The sequence below is a fragment of the Aythya ferina genome (genome assembly GCF_964211825.1).
Source record: "Aythya ferina genome assembly, chromosome: 2".
NCBI lineage: Eukaryota > Metazoa > Chordata > Aves > Anseriformes > Anatidae > Aythya > Aythya ferina.
This window is the reverse complement of record NC_140297.1, coordinates 115,900,131-115,916,782: the sequence shown is the minus strand read 5'-3', so window position 1 is coordinate 115,916,782 and position 16,652 is coordinate 115,900,131. Positions and strand designations below refer to the sequence as shown.

At 33.6% G+C, this 16,652-nt stretch overlaps 1 protein-coding gene across 1 annotated transcript in view; it reads right to left on the bottom strand.

Annotated features, from left to right (window-relative positions):
• The window catches only part of CCDC178 (coiled-coil domain containing 178), a gene marked incomplete at its 5' end in the record, with an annotated part of 178,331 nt that overhangs the window by 66,953 nt on the left and 94,726 nt on the right, over window positions 1-16,652 (bottom strand). The window lies entirely within an intron of this gene.

Here is a 16,652-nt window from a genome sequence, read left to right as displayed (position 1 = left end):
TTGCAACGTATGCTTCTGTAATCAGAAACATTTCCACTGCTTTTAAATCTGACTTTGACTGAATTTCCTGTGGTTATAATGCATGACCTTTCAACAGTTACACAATTGTATATAAGTTACAAGTGCATAATCTGATTTAATTTAATTTTAAAATGATTTCTGACAAGAACATCTGCTGTAATTGTTATTTTTTTCCCCACCAAAATGCACATTAGGGGAGGGAAGCCCACCTAGACTTTTAACCATAGAGTTAGTTGAATGTTGAAATTTCAGCCTTTTGATATTTAGAATTTCTTCTAACTTCATAAATATAAAACAGAATGGCTGATTATAAAATATTTCTTGAAATATGTTTCAAATTTTAACCTCTTTACTGAAAGGGTTGTTAGGCATTGGAACAGGCTGCCCAGGGAAGTGGTGGAGTCACCATCCCTGGAAGTCTTCAAAAGACGTTTAGATGTAGAGCTTAGGGATATGGTTTAGTGGGGACTGCTAGCGTTAGGTCAGAGGTTGGACTCGATGATCTTGAGGTCTCTTCCAACCTAGAAATTCTGTGATTCTGTGATTCTGTGAAATGTATAACTTGAAAGTACCTTTTTATAACATGGTGGGTAGTGATTACAATACCACCCAGTAGGAGAAAGATGCATGAAAAACATCATTGGGCAAGCCTAAATCTTATTAAGTTTGCATAAGTTGTTGCCTGTAATGCAAAAGATATAACTAAAAGTTTCTCAAGTTAGAAGAGCGTGTTACTACTCAAGTTTATACAACTGGACTATTTGTCATCCTATGTGCTGTGGGTACTCTTGCTGAAAAACAGAGCTAGTGGAGCAGCTAGAGCAGTTGGAGGATCTAGTTCAGTATGGACGTCACCATAAGGTGCTACCTGCAAGGAGTCTATCCATCAGGAGTGATGGACTTGACAATCCCAAACTGTCAGTGAGATGTTACTGCAGGAGGTGGGGAGCAACCACCTGACTTAGTAATTGCTTTACCAAAATCCAAAGAAAGGAATTGTAAATAATTTTAGTTGCATTTTTGATAGAGGAGTCTGGTAATATTCCAGAGTTTATTCTGCCTACCTCCCTGATTCTCTTCGTCCCTTTGACAGAATATCGTGTAAGTCAAAACATGTATGTCTAAGGCAGAAAAAAATAATAAAAATAAATAAATAAATAAAAAGTTAAAAAAAAAAAAAGTGTTTTGAGCATAATTGTGTTTAGATTTATTTTTCTAGATCACTGGTTGAAGGTCCAAGACACTCTTTGTATTTGAATCCTACAAGAGCCAGACCCTGTTCCTTCTAGTAAAGCTCTGTTTGGTAGGGTAAAAGTGTATGCTTATCTGATACAACGGTGAAGCAAACAATGTTTTAATCATACATTATAGCTACAATTTGGCCCAGAACCCTGGGAGGCTAAGGACTTGTGATAAAATTTAAACCTTGCTTTAGTATCTTCTCTGGCTTTAACAAAATTGTAGTGAAATAGTGGACTAATAAAGTGTCAGTTCTGGGGTCATGGTGCATAATGTTGAAGAAGCTTTATGTTTTTTGAGTCTGTTCCCAAGAGTGTAATTTGGTGTCTTGCCTTTAAAAGACAAAACTATCCAAGGGAAATAGCAGCATGCCTGAATAGGTTCCTAGCCATCCTGTGGAGCAACTTTGAATTTGGGAAGCTCCCAAGACAGTTAGCATATTAACAATAATTTTACTTCTTTTTCCTACGCAATGTCCTAATCAAGATATATCCTCTTTTTATCTGTATTTATACATAATTTCTGAAAACTTTGGCTAGAAATTTGCCATGGTTATGCAACCAAATCTGAAAATTCTTCATGTACAGAACTGTTACTCTATACATCACTAAATTACTAAAATGTTATTCATCTTTCAGAAATCTCAGAATAATAAAGGGATAATAAAGAATAATAAAATTTATTATATAATAAATTATATAATAAATATAATAATATTACTCTTTGGATAGAGGTAAAACCTATTTTTCAGACTGATACTTTCATGAACATGAAATGTTCATAAAATGACTGATGTTAATATGCGGACATTCAATATTTGAAAACAAGTGTTTTCATCATTGACAGTATTTTCAAAGTAAGCAATATGGGAAAGTAAAAGAGAAACTTACTTTTGGAAGATTAACATCAATATAGCAATTTTCACCAATATATATACCTGAGTACAAAACTAGTAAAGTCCTACTGTTATTTTTTGTATAATTTAAAATGACATTTTGACAAATAATTACATACAAAAGAAAACTAAATATCACTTTATGGATTTCTTAAGACTTAGTGGCTATGTTTGTATGCCCAGTTAAACTAGTTGTCCTGTCCCCCAAAAAAGTGTTTCATTGCATAGCCTCTATCAGCTGTGAAAGTTAAGGTGAAATTATTCTTTTTCTCTAATTCACTCTTCTGGAAGCAGCACTGAGGATGAGAAGGCAAAGAGTATACATCCTTTGAATACCTGAGAGTCACTTGCTGACATTTCTACAAAGGATTTTACAGAATGTAGACAAGAAAAAAAAAAAAAAAAAAGAAGTTTTAGGACTTTTAGGACAACAGGGATATGAATCTCAAAACCAACAGTAAGATATTTAAGTATCTTACATTAATTATCCTGACATTTGGTATACACCTCTGCCACTCAAACTGCTGAATTTGCAGACTTGCTAACTTATAAAAAACACAGATAAAGATTCATGTGTTTGTTCTTTTCCTCTTCAGCAAAACTTGAAATCAAAGACTTCTTGTATGTCAGGTTTGTCTACAGGTATGTTTGAGTTCTTCAGACATTCTGGAACAGATGTCTGAAATATGGAAAACAGTTCTTTTACACTTCTATATTCAAATGAATTTACTTTCTTCAGTGAGAATAAATGTAAAATTCTGAGGAATTTCTTGAAGTCTTACATGAAATAAAACTTGAGTGTTAAAGTAGATAAATCAAATGAAACCAGAAAATACCATAGTATAAACAAATGAAAGAAGATATTTCTTTGCACTATGTGTAGCTAAGGTGTGTGGAATATCCACTGATGATTATAAAACCAAGTAAGTAAATAAATAAACAAATGAGACAAAAAGGAAGGAAGGAAGGAAGGAAGGAAGGAAGGAAGGAAGGAAGGAAGGAAGGAAGGAAGGAAGGAAGGAAGGAAGGAAGGAAGGAAGGAAGGAAGGAAGGAAGGAAGGAAGGAAGGAAGGAAGGAAGGAAGGAAGGAAGGAAGGAAGGAAGGAAAGAGAGAAAGAGAAAGCGAGAAAGCTAACTAGCTGGGGGGTTATTCAGGAGAAATTTTACAAAATGCTTGCTTACTATAGTCAACAGGGGTGGAATACTGGCCTAGAGAAAATGTCTACCTGATTCAGCACTTATATTTTTTTTTTTCTCTATGTTCTCGTACTCAACACAAGATCAGTCTGCCTTTCTGGAACAGCAAGAAGCTGGAACACTTTTTTTGTGTGTCTGCTGAACACATTTGAAGTAGAGTTCCTGTCTGTCATAATACTAATTCATAGTGAGACAATAAAATATGTGGAAGAAGAAAATAAATAAGTGTTAAAAAAATAGTAAAAACATCAAAGTGCTTCCCAAGAACTTTCAAAAAAGTATTAGTACAATGACAGTTCAACTAGGCAATAGGAAAGCAAATGCAATGCCATGTAACGCAATGATAAATTATCCGTCCAGGATCTCAGGACATACAGAATTTTTTGCAATAACTAAACTTTAGTCCATTTAAGCTCCAAATAGAGATCACCACTAACCTATTCTAACTGAGAGAGAAAAAAAAAGAACAAGAGTGAATGTTAGAGACAAGCAAAGTATACTGCTACTATGAGAAAATGCATTTCATGTTAGTCTTCCATCCTTTTATGTAAACTAGTACTAATCACTTTGTGTTGCAAGTGATCTAAGAATTATCTTACTATTCCATTTTGTGTGGCAAAAGTTTGTAAAGAATTGTAGAGACAAACCTTAGGATCAATGATTTTGTCCACATAATGATATACTAATAAAAAAGATATAAATCCCTGTAGTTTACAAAGTCAAACATCATTTTGAATGGTCACTCTGACAGCAGTGTTTTATTTGAAAGATAAGAACAATTGATTTTGACAATCAGATGCATCAGCACAATAAACTAATTATTAAGGGATCTATATTAGTTGCTTATACTACTTAAATTTGATGTTGTGAAGAATGAAATTGGTTTCTCCAAGCAGGACTGTTTCTATTGCAGGCATGAAGTATCTTTATTGTAGAACAACCCAGAATATGAACTGTAAAAATAAATTGTTTATCTTAAAATTACTGTGTTCACCCCTCCAACTCCAAAAAGCTTCTCCAGTGGAGTCAGTTATATATTTCCTGAAGCATCTATTAGGTATATCATACATATGTTCCTTCCCAGGACATAATGAGCATGGCATTTCCAAATACTGCACAGCCAGCATAATACAGCTGACAAGTCTCCCAGCTATGGGAAAGGAAGATATTGTAAACCAAGCAAGAGGTGGGATTTTTTTCCCCCCTGTCTGATCATATATATTGTTACAATAACAGTAGTTAGGAAGTTATGTGGGTTCTACAAGTCACAGAAACTACAACAGAAGCTAAACAGAAGCTAACTGAGTAATAATTTCTGCTGCATTCACCATACTTGGGATTTTCTGTTGATTCTGTCACCAGCATTTGAAGACTGGTAATTTATGCACCAAGGGTCTTGCAGCTACTCAACTAATCTCCAGTACTGCAAACCTTTTAAGGTACACTGTGCAAACAGATGAGCCCTTCTTGAACAAGCTCTAGCATCAGTTAAGGTATGTACATTGTTGATATTACATACTGGTCTAACACAGATTTTGGTGGTCTCTAAGCTGAAACAGGTCTTCCACTGTATCTGCTACCAAAAAGCAAAAACAAGAGAAAAATAACAACAAAAAGAACCTTAATGCACATAGCTTAGAGTTACTGAAACTAAATCTTTTGAAATAAAGCATGTTTTTACATCCATAGCATGAAGCTGTGCTTTATAATATTTGTTTGGTGACTTTGAAAATGCACCCTGAAGTATACATATTGAGAAGTGAGATTGTATTTTTGAACAATGTGTTAGAGACCATTTAGAACAAATTAATTACTCTTTAAAAAAGAGTATGGTGTAATTTTTTTTTCCTGATTTTTCTAACTTGCAAACTAAAGTAACAATAGCTACAAGTGTCTTTCATTGATAACACAGCAGTTCAAATGGCAGTTCCGACAGTTTTGAAAGAAAAAAGTTTAGTTCTTATGACTTAAGTGGAGACTTAATATGGGGAATAATGCATTAAATCCTTGAGGGGAAAAAATATGTGAATGGCAGGCTACTTATATTACAAATAATGAATTCTGCTAAAATAAAAAGTTAAAAATGTATGCTACTAAAGTAACAACATTACCAAAACAGTATCAGTGAATATAAGTACACACCTGTCTGCTTTACCATTACAAGTATTTCAAAACAAATAGCATATAACAAGCTTTGGTTCACATTTCTTCATGGCAGCCAAAATCAAAAAGTATTTTTGTTTCTTTTTCATATAGAGTCTTTTCTATGTATGGAATATTCTGAAATTCCACAGTTATCTTTAGCACATGAACCTAACTGCATTTACACTAAAAAAAAAGGTGTGGTTGTAGAATATGCTACAAATGTTATAAAATAATTTAATGTTAATGCACCATCTATGATTCTATACATGCATAAAATCTGAAGAAAAAGATATGTAAAAATTGAAGTACTGGAAATATTTATGGTGTATAGACATAAATCTCAGATCAATGCACTAGAAAAGCAGTCATTTTCATTCCTTCCCTCCTCCACCCCCCCTTTTCTTTTTTCTGTTCAAGTGCCAAAAGGAAAACATTTTCTTTTGTCTTCAGTAGTCATGAATTCTGCCCTATGGTCTTTCTGAAATCTCAGTTCAGACTCAAATGTTTCAATAATGATTCAACAGAATTGAAGAATTATTGGCTTAAATGTTCTCCCCATATCTGTACAGATAAGCTAAGTTTATTTAGTTTATGATACTTCTTCTGTGAGATTTCAGCTGGGATGGGGGAGATTGGTCCCTATAGTCAGGGCCAGTCTGGAGCCATGGTTAAAAATGGAGGTCTCTTCTTGCACTGATTTGAGATTGAGACATGGAGAAATCAAAAAAATTAACAGTCGAAAGGCTCACATGGTAGAGATCAACTGCAAGGCCAGGAAACAGTCCAAACTACAAGGTGCATAGTAACATTGTTTTTACATACGTGAAAGAAAAAAATAGGTATCTAGTTAGGCTATTTCGCACAAGGGTGTCTTTCTCCAAATTGCATATAGTCTACATTATCATGACCTGCTACAGTTGACAGAACTTTGTGGACTCAAGGTGTTATTAAAACACCATATGAAAGAACCCTAAATGGCTCTGGCTAAACTGCATGGTTTTAAAATTCTTATTTTTACAGCAAGATTTGAACAAAACTTACAATTGATTATGCCTTCTTAGTCCTATTTTTATCTGCAATCAGGAAGCCCTGATTACAGGGAAGAAACTTTTGCAATGTTATTGTGGTTAAGAGACAAAAATATTTTTGCTACCAAGGATGGGAGAGTTTTGTCTAGGGCTACTTCAATTTTTTGATCAGTCATGATCACAAAGGTTCAGAAGGAGAAAAAAAAAATTCAAGATCTTCAGAAAGCAACTGGATATTTTCTGTTTTCACATTGCAAAACTAGAATTTGTCAGTGCTTACACGTTAAACATGTATATATAAACATGTATAATCATGTATAGGCAAATTCAAGGGACATGCAGGAGCTGAAGAGTTCCTAAATCTTTAGTCAATATGAGATCAATATATGGGAAATTCTCTTCAATGACTCCTGAAAAAAAAATAAATCAAAAAAAATAAAAATAAATGTGTTCAGTGTGTTCAGAAGGACACTGAAGAATTGGTAGCTTTTAAGAAGATAAAGACAATGAACTGATGAAGATACATCTTCATGACAACTTGTGCTAGGATTTTGTTAGGGCTCAGTACTGATTTGCTGGTGCCAACTTGATATGTCACTTAAGCAAGTCACAGTCCCTTCCTTTCTTGATATCGTGGAAAGAGATTGGTATCAAAGCACTGAACTGGAAGTACTGACATGATGACTTCAGGTACTATGGGTCAGTGACTCCAGCACTGGTGTCAAGAATATAACTTCAGAAGGCACAGGAACAAATTAGTGAGTCCACAGAAGTGAAAAAAAAAAAAAAAAAAAAAAAAAAAGCATTAAAGCAAGCAGAACACAAGTGAAAGTTCAAAGACAAAAAAAAATAAAAAATAAAAAATTGAATAAATAGCACTGCTGTTGCAGAAAATGTGAGTGACAACAGACTATAAAGCAAAAATGAAGAGCAAACACATTTTGTATTTGATACTAACTGTGAAAAAGTGTTACCCTAAGAGGTTTTATTACAAGTTAATTGGAAACAATTGTTATGGTATATAATGCCAGTAAATCTGGTATTGATTGAAGAGGATCTAATTCGATCCATTGGTTGCGAATGCTAATGGAAGAAAACATCAATCATTCAAAGACCAGAAAAGATAAAAAAGCAAATTCATTAGAGAGCTATATAGTTAGCAAAATATTCTATATTCTATATAGTTAGCAAAATATTTCTATATCGAAACAAAAACAAACATTTTAAAATATACACTTTTACTTTAAAACTAACACTTGTGTTTTATTGAGAATGACGTGGAAACAAGAAATATAAAAATACTCCTTTGAAGGGTATTATGTAGTCTAAGACTTTAACACTGAACTTAGGTTTCTGGTTGCAGATTTTTTCCATACATAAAGTTTTTATTTTAAGAAAAGTAAAAGCTACATGTTTAAGTAAGTCGATCTATTAATATGAGGGAATTTAAGTTGATGTAAGTATAAAAAAGATTTTGAAATTACATAGAATTAAGAACTTCTCCAATCCTACTTCTTCCTTTACACCTTAAGTTTACATGTTTTATCTAAAAAGAAAAAAAATAATAATAATTTATGATTTCATTATTGGTTTCTGCATAAGATAGTTTTTTGACTGTTAAACACAAACTTATTTGCCTATTATTGCATCATTAACTTTTCTTCTATATCATCACAGTTTGATCGTATATACCTGTCAATATTTGTAGAGCATATTAGGAAAGAGAACTTCTCTTTCACTGCTATTCTGGAAAAAATGGGACTGCATGGGAATGTCCATTAATTTATTTCATTATGACCACTTAAACATTTATAAAGGTTCTCCATTTTGTTATATATTTAGGGATGGACAATTCTGCATCACTAGGGGAAAAGGCTAATTACTCACAGGAAGGTCATTAGATACACACTTTCTTTTTGTCATTACAAAGACTAAGATTTTTTTATTAATGGCACTATGCAGAGAACATGAAACAAAAAATAATAAACCTACTTATTCAGATACTAATGCAAAACCAAATCTTCTTTCAATTGTACATATCAAAAAATAAAGTGAGAAAGGTATCAAAAAGTAAACAATAATACTGAATAGAATATGTTACTTACACATATCTCACATACAACTATATTATGTCTCTGAAGTGACAGAAAGTTGCAAACCAAGAGATCCATAGGATAATTATGCCATTTTTTGGTAAAATTCACTGGAAATTTAATTTCGTTGTTGTTGTTGCTTCAATAAACTAAATGTGCAAAATGTACTGGATTTTACAGCTTAATGTATTTTATTTTGGCAAACACTGTAACCAACTACAGACATATTAGCATTTAGTTCTGGCTTTTCATCCATGTACAGTTATCCATGTACATCCATGTACAGATCCTCTACAGTTAGAGGGATCACTATTCTGATTTTACAACCATAAGTTTTTGCAATTCTTTTGAAAATTAATACCCCTGACTCACTTTTGATGGCAATCAACCTTGATATTTTACTCTAAAGAAATATTCTAAATGCAATTTTTTAGATTTTGCCTAATCTGCTACATACTTTGTTTCACTGACAAGCCATTTGGCTTCAGTGAACTTTGTCATAGCTGTAATGAACATGACTGACACCCAGTGGCCTTCTTGGCTGAGACTTTTTTTTAACTACTACTGTTTTTGTCATGGCCATTTTAACATCCATGGACCTATTAGAGAGTCCAGAGGAGGGCCATGAGGATGATCAGAGGGCTGGAGCACCTCTCCTATGAAGGCAAGCTGAAAGAGCCGAGGTTGTTCAGCCTAGAGAAAGAAAGCTCCAGTGAGACTTTATGGTGGCCTAAATGTAGAGACCTCATGTAGGACCTAAATGGATCCTACAGGAAACATGGGGAAGGACTCTTCATCAGGGAGTGTAATGATAGGACAAAGAGCAATGGTTTTAAACTAAAAAAGGGTAGATTTAGATTAGATATTAGGAAGAAATTCTTGACTATGAGGGTGGTAAGAACCTGGAACAGGTTGTCCAGAGAAGCTGTGGATCACATCCCTGGAAGTGTCCTAGACCAGGTTGGATGGGGCTCTGGGCAGCCTGGTCTAGTGGCAGGTGTCTTGGCCCATGGCATGGGGGTTGGAACTATGTGATCTTTAAGAGCCTACTCGAACCATTCTATGATCCATATTAAAAGTACAGTTTCTGGATTTCTATTTATGAAATTCCTATTGGACTTCCCATATAGATATATGGTTTGATCCTAATCATTGTTTCTCATCTAATTCTGAAATCCAGTAACTGATGATGAAGAAGTGTTGACCTTGATTATTTTTCCTTTGATTATTTTTATAGGCAATACTGAGATAATTAAGAAGATTAATTTCAAATCTGCTTTTTGAAATATTTATCTGCTTACTGAAATATTTGTACTGAATAATCATCCTGAAAAGATTTTATTTTTCATTTTTTTCCAATGAAGAAAACACTACTTTCACTTCAAGAGTGAGCAGAAAAGAATTCTGATCTCCTTATCTGACCTTTTCCAGATTTTTATGTAACAAAGAATGCATCTCCACTTATGCCTACTCTAATTAGAATAACATTTCTAAAATTTCAAAAAGAGTAGTCTAGAAATTTTTCACTGAACAAAACAAAATATTTAATGAAAAAATTAACACAATCTATTTTTTTTTAATGGACACTTTTCAAAGTAATTAGTTTTTTAATCAACATTGTCACCTTCCTCAGTAAAAACTTCAGAAGTATCCTGTACTTTTTAATTACTATTATTATTAAAGAAGTCAGATTTTAAACATAGAATATAACTGTAATGTAATAGAATACCAAAACTTCAGTGATTCAGTTAGAACAGTTCTGCAGTCTAGATAAAAGAGATCAATAAGAACACAGTTCAGCTCTGTATCAATGCAATATTGTGGTTGTCAGTACAATTATACTTGTGGCTCAGGTTCTCTCTATCTATTAAAATCTTGCTGACTGAAAACTTGAGATACCACCTTATTCTCATTACCCTGCACTACAGAGAGTCCTTGGCAGAAGTTCATTGTTTATGAAACCCTTTATCCCCCTGAGACTAGTTTTCCTTTCCTCCTTATGGTGAAATCTGAGATCTGTCTTTTCATGGAGACCTTTACTGTCTAAAACCTACAGATGGGCCCAACCTATAAATAACAGAAATTAGGCAGTACACACAGATAATCACATAAAGGCAATAACAAACGTAGCGTGCCTTTAGACAAGCCTATGTTTTATTTAATGAACACATTTATCTAAGAAACAAGACACAAGATGGCTAGGAATCCAAAAGAGTAGAATCAAACAGGTTCTGAGTGAAGTTGCTGTAGGCTGGAGATCCTGCCTGCCTTTAAGGCCAGTGTGAAGGGGTTAACTTATAGAAACAAACCAAGGATACAAAAAAAGGAGCACAATGCAAAGAAAGACCAATGCCCTAAAACATAGTTGCACACACATACTGCCAACCATATAGTGCAATGCTAACAAAAGCTGTTGAGGATTTCCCCACTTGATAACATCAGATTTAAGGTAGAACATAGTCAAGCTTCAAGACAAGAAATCTTCCAAACACTTACGTTGTTTGGAAGTATTGGCTAGTACATGTAAGTACATCATTGGCTAGTACATGTAAGGATGATATTTATTGAAGAAAAAATGATACAAGAAATTCCAGCGCCAGAGAACTACTGCTACTACCAAGAAGATTTTAACAATTTCTGCTGGATGTTCACTGTTTAGTATATGTCGCCATTTAAATGAAGCCTCAGAGAAGCCAAACTTCAAATGGTATCATAAAATCTAATGCAGTAATTCTGTAAAATGAAAATATAATAATAGTTTATGTAAATTGCAATATTTTATACAAACTTTTTACATGAGAATGTTTAAGAATTAATAGTGAGCCTTCTTTATTAAACACTCATTTTAAAAATATGACAACTTTTGGAAAATAAATACACACATAATAGTAAAAGTAAATTCAATGCAACTTTTCAGATCAGAATAACATATTATATTATTTATATATTATAAACATGCAAGGACAACTGTGGCAAATATTTTAAATTGAATATAGGTATTTTCCCTCATTAGAATTTCACAAAATCCTGCCAACTCAATAGATGTGTGAAAACTGACATTTTGAGTATAACAGAGGAAACATGGGTATTGTATGTTCTAAGCTGAACAGTCTGTTTTTATTCATGTACTTATTTTCATAAATAACAGTTCACGAAGTATTTATATAATGAAAAATATTTGATATTACTCCTATAAACAATAAATATAATAATTTTATTTATATATTTACAATGTATAATATGAAGTATTTATATAATATATAGCTTGTCCTAGCTAATTATCTTTTGCCTAGTTAGAAGGAATAAGGATATAATATCAATGCCAAAATATATTTTCTGATACCCAAGTCTCTGCTTTTCACAGTTGTTTTGTTTTCTAGCACTTCTCATTCATTTCAGATCTGTCATTTTCCATAATAATGGTACAGTAGTTGTACTTGTTCTAGATAAGGACAGTAACACAGTCTACTTGGCTCATTCTTGTAGTTTTGAATGTAGTTAACACAATGGAGATCACAGGCATGGCCACTGAAAAAGAAACTATATACTTTTATTTTGGATAAGCCATAATCGTGTTTTATGAATATCAACCTAAAAGCATAGACCAGTATGTTCTATAAGTAATCTCAGAATCAAAGCTACCAGGCTAAAACAAGGGAAGCTATCAGCAAGTAAAGCTTTTTGAGAAATACCCTCCAAATGTACTTTTACCTTTGTGTATGTATGGATGTGCAGTCCCTTATGGCTAAAGATTTCTCTGTCAACATCGTGACAGAATGGTCATCACGCAAATAAACAAAGCAAAGGGAGCTACACACAATGTCATTTCCTCCTCATCTACCAAATACTAATCCCCCACTCCAAAAAAAAAAAAAAAAAAAAAAAAAAAAAGATTGATCAGGATAGGAAAAGAGGGATAAGAGGGATATAAGGATGAGAATAATTTCAGTGATCAGAAAGTAGTATTTTTTTCTCTCTTTGAGTGATTCTTGTATTTGTAATGTGAATGCTCCAAGCAGTAAGTCCCCATATCCACAATCATCAAAGAAGCAGTAGCTGAGTTCTTGAAGCAAACAGAATCACTCTATCACATGCTGCATTAGCTTTGAGTCTTCCTCAGTATTACTGCAGTGGTTGATGAGAATATAGATAAAGCTTCAGGAGACATTAAGAATAGAATCGTTTTTCAGCAAAGCACTGTTACAGCTTCAGCTCTGATGAGTGCACTCCAGTGACAGCAAAAGGCTGCATTTGGGTTTCACGAGACACCTTGACATATTTTGTATTCAGCATATACATTAATGCAGAGCTGGCCATCTCCACATCAACAATTAATGTGAACCATTTTGTACAGCACTTTAAGAGTTTAGTGTTCCTACTACAAAAAAGAATTCTCTAAATGTCAAAGTGGAAAACATTCTTAGCTCTACAGGTCTACCTATGGAAAAGCAAATACTGACAACTGAAAGTCAGGAACCATCACAAGATAACGTGTAGGACAGAAAGACCCTATTTATAAGACTGTCACCAAAAGAGAGAAGAACTGAAGAGTGATACAGGTCTGAATTTTTCATTCATTCATTCTTATAAGGGACATGTTACATATGGTTCTACCTCAGGAAGGGCTAAACTGCTGATTTTGGAAACATTGATTATTTTATGTATTGAGGGAAAAGATTTTACTGAAGCATTTTCTAGTACTATAATAAAAATGGGAATAGGCATTCACACTGTATCTAACTATGAATGCCTTTATCTGAAGGTTCAAGCTCAAGATAGACACATTAGTCTCAATTTCTCTAGATATCAAAATATAAAGTTTTCCTACACCCCTCAGTCAGGATAGCTGAGACGATCTCTGTCTCACAGAGGATCAGGATGACAACAAGACCTGCTTCTTTGTCCTATTTACAAATCCAATAATTTTTATCAGTGTGCTGACCCATCTGGTTGTTCCTCTTGTACATAAGGTGCTCATGTTCTCCCCTCTGGACAGAAGGCTGATTATCAAACAATACCAAATTGTCCAATACTAGAGCACAGTTATTTCAAATTCTGGTTTTAATGGTGAACTTTCAAAACGTTATGGTTGAAACAGGATACAGTAGTACCACATAATACCACTAAGGATTTCAACATTTGGTAACCATAAGTGAGGACATCAGGCAACAAAAATGTGAGAGAAAAGGAATCTGATGCTAGATCCTTTTAAAATATATTAGTACTAACTCATGTTTGTTACCAAGTCTGTACTTGCAATGGACAGCCTTCTGGGCCAAAGAGTGATTTTCCTCAAGCCATGCAGCAACTTGAATGACCATTCCCTTGACGACAAGTTTTGTCATTCTGACTACTTTCCTCTGTGAATGTCAGATTTAAAAGAACAACAGATCAGGTACCTGCCTGCTGTGTGATTCTCATCTAAATCCTTAACAACAGGTGTAAGTTGTTTAAAAGTATCTGATCTTTATAAATTACAAGAAAGCAAATTGCTATTTTCAGAAAGTCAGGTGTGTGTCCCAATGTATGTAAACACAACACTAAAAGTGCGTTTATAGCAAGGAATTCAGTGGGTATTGTTGAAGTAAACAGAAGACTTATAAGCAAAGTGATATCATAGAAAAAACTTTGGCAATCAGAGATTGTAGTACTCTTTCATTGCCTGTACTATTGCAACAGAAATGGCAACAAGCCACTCCATCCTACACTCCTGTGAAAGCATGAAAAGCGAGGGCATGAAATTAAAATTTTGGCTTCTGTCATCAGAGAACACTGTATTTTTTTATATTCTGAACTGTTACAATCTCTCACACTAATATCTGAAATACAGTGTATTTGGTGACATACTTAAAATAATAAGACAGCACAGATTGTAAAAACAGCCAAAGAAAGATGCTAAAAAATCTAAAGGATGAACTAAATTTTTTATTACTAGTGTCTGCAGACAGCACTTTTAGACACATGGGTTACCATGTGTTTATCATTTCTACAATATGCTATAAGTATGCAAATGCATAAGAAAAATGTGTCGTAGTTGATATTCACATCATATCAAAACAATGATAAGACAAAAAAAAAAAAAAAAGTATAACCTATTTGTTCATTGTTTTCAGTACAACTGAAACAGGAGCTGTTTAATGACTTATTCTTCACATGCCATTCAAAGCCTACTAATTTATTCTGGTGCTGTCTGCATTACCTAATGAAGATGATACACTCAGCTTCTCTATCTTCAAGTTCTTTCCTGCTGCTATCTAATATTTTAATTTAAGCATTGAAAATACTCCCATTGTTTTTGTTCTACAAATCAATGCATTTCAGTTCATTTTATATATATCAATTTCAGGGAAAGGACAGCAGATATTTGGAATTCACAGAGTATACTGTCTTTAAAAATTCATATACTTGGGGGAACATTATATGTCTGGAACTTAATGCATAGTATTACTTATTATGGTGTCACATAAAAGTCCCTATATGCTTTTTGTCCTCAGTTCTTTCCCAATATCTGAGTAAAATAGCTGTTTGAGGGAAAGGGAGCAGGAGTGAGTAGGAATGTCTAAAAACTATATACATACAGAACAGGCAAAAAATATCCTTACATCCCAAAACTCCTTCTGCTTTTGAAGGAACAACTATCATCTTCCAGATGGTAGAGTAGCACTTTCTGTAACAGTACATAGAGGAGCATGTTACTTTTCTTTTTGCAACAGTCACACAACTCCACTGCCAGGTATAGAACCTACTGCACAAGATTGAGCTTCTCAGGTTAGAGAAGTGACATGAAATTGTCCTGTGTATCTGCAAGGTTTTGGGAAACTTGCCAAAGTTCCTGATCTGTTTGCACAATACTTAATTGTCCTCTCACTAGCAACAAATTATTCAGAGAGCGATGAAAATAATTCTGATCAATTCCAGCATGACTTTATAACCCCTTTAAAACTTAAAACTGCTCTTGGTATATGATGAGATGCAAAGAAAAACAAAACTGTGAAGATGAAGTTCAGGTCTTATTTTAGTATGTATTTCATGAGATCATGAGAATTTCTCACATTTATGGACTACTTTAAAGGAATAGCATAGCAGAGGACTTCTGTGCAATGAAAGAGAACATATAGATTTATCTACATTTTTTTCCAGTTATTACCACAACATTTTTGCTGCATTACCAATAAATGGAAGGTTTAACTGTTGAGACCTTTCTCTGCAAAAAGTGAGTACTGTTTTTCTCTCATTTAAACAGGAATCAAATCACAATCAAATCAATTTTTACACATTATGTACAGTTGAGAACACAACTTGCAGAACTTAATAAACCCAGACTGAAAGAGGGTGTATACTGATATGGATGACAGCAATGAAGCTGGATCTAAGCATTTAATCTACACTGAATTTTAGGTGAGACGACACAACATGACATTTCCTTTCACCTGTGAGCAGGTCCAACATGACATATTTTGCATTGCACCATTTCTTCCTGAGAGAAGTCTCAGGTATTAGTAAATTGAGACCTGCGAATCTGTGCTCTGCATGATTTGGAGCTGAACATTTATGTCACAGATAGGTAAAATAGATAATTCAACCAAAGCAGAATATTGTCTTATTTATTTATTCATTTATTTATTTATTTTTTAGTTCATACCTCATGAGGATTGGCCACATATATTACTAACTTAGATTGGTTAGCCTCTATAGGTGTCTGTTATATAAATTGTAACACACTTTACAAAACAGCTGCAATATAAAGGTTCTCATTCTACACTGACAATAAAAAGAAATACAATGAGGACAATTAAGTAAACCTAATCTTTTTTAGCCCTCAGCCAAAAGTGTAAGAAATATGCCTGTCTCACAGAAGGCCTTATAGATACATAAATGTTCTATCATTATTGCATTGTACATCTCTCCTTTGGTACATAACTAACCCTACTCATGCAGATTTTTTTTTTCTTTTAAAGAAAAACATAAATGTTAACTGAATAATATCATATCCGAGCTTTCTTCTAATCCCAAGCACATGTCATACTGTCATAT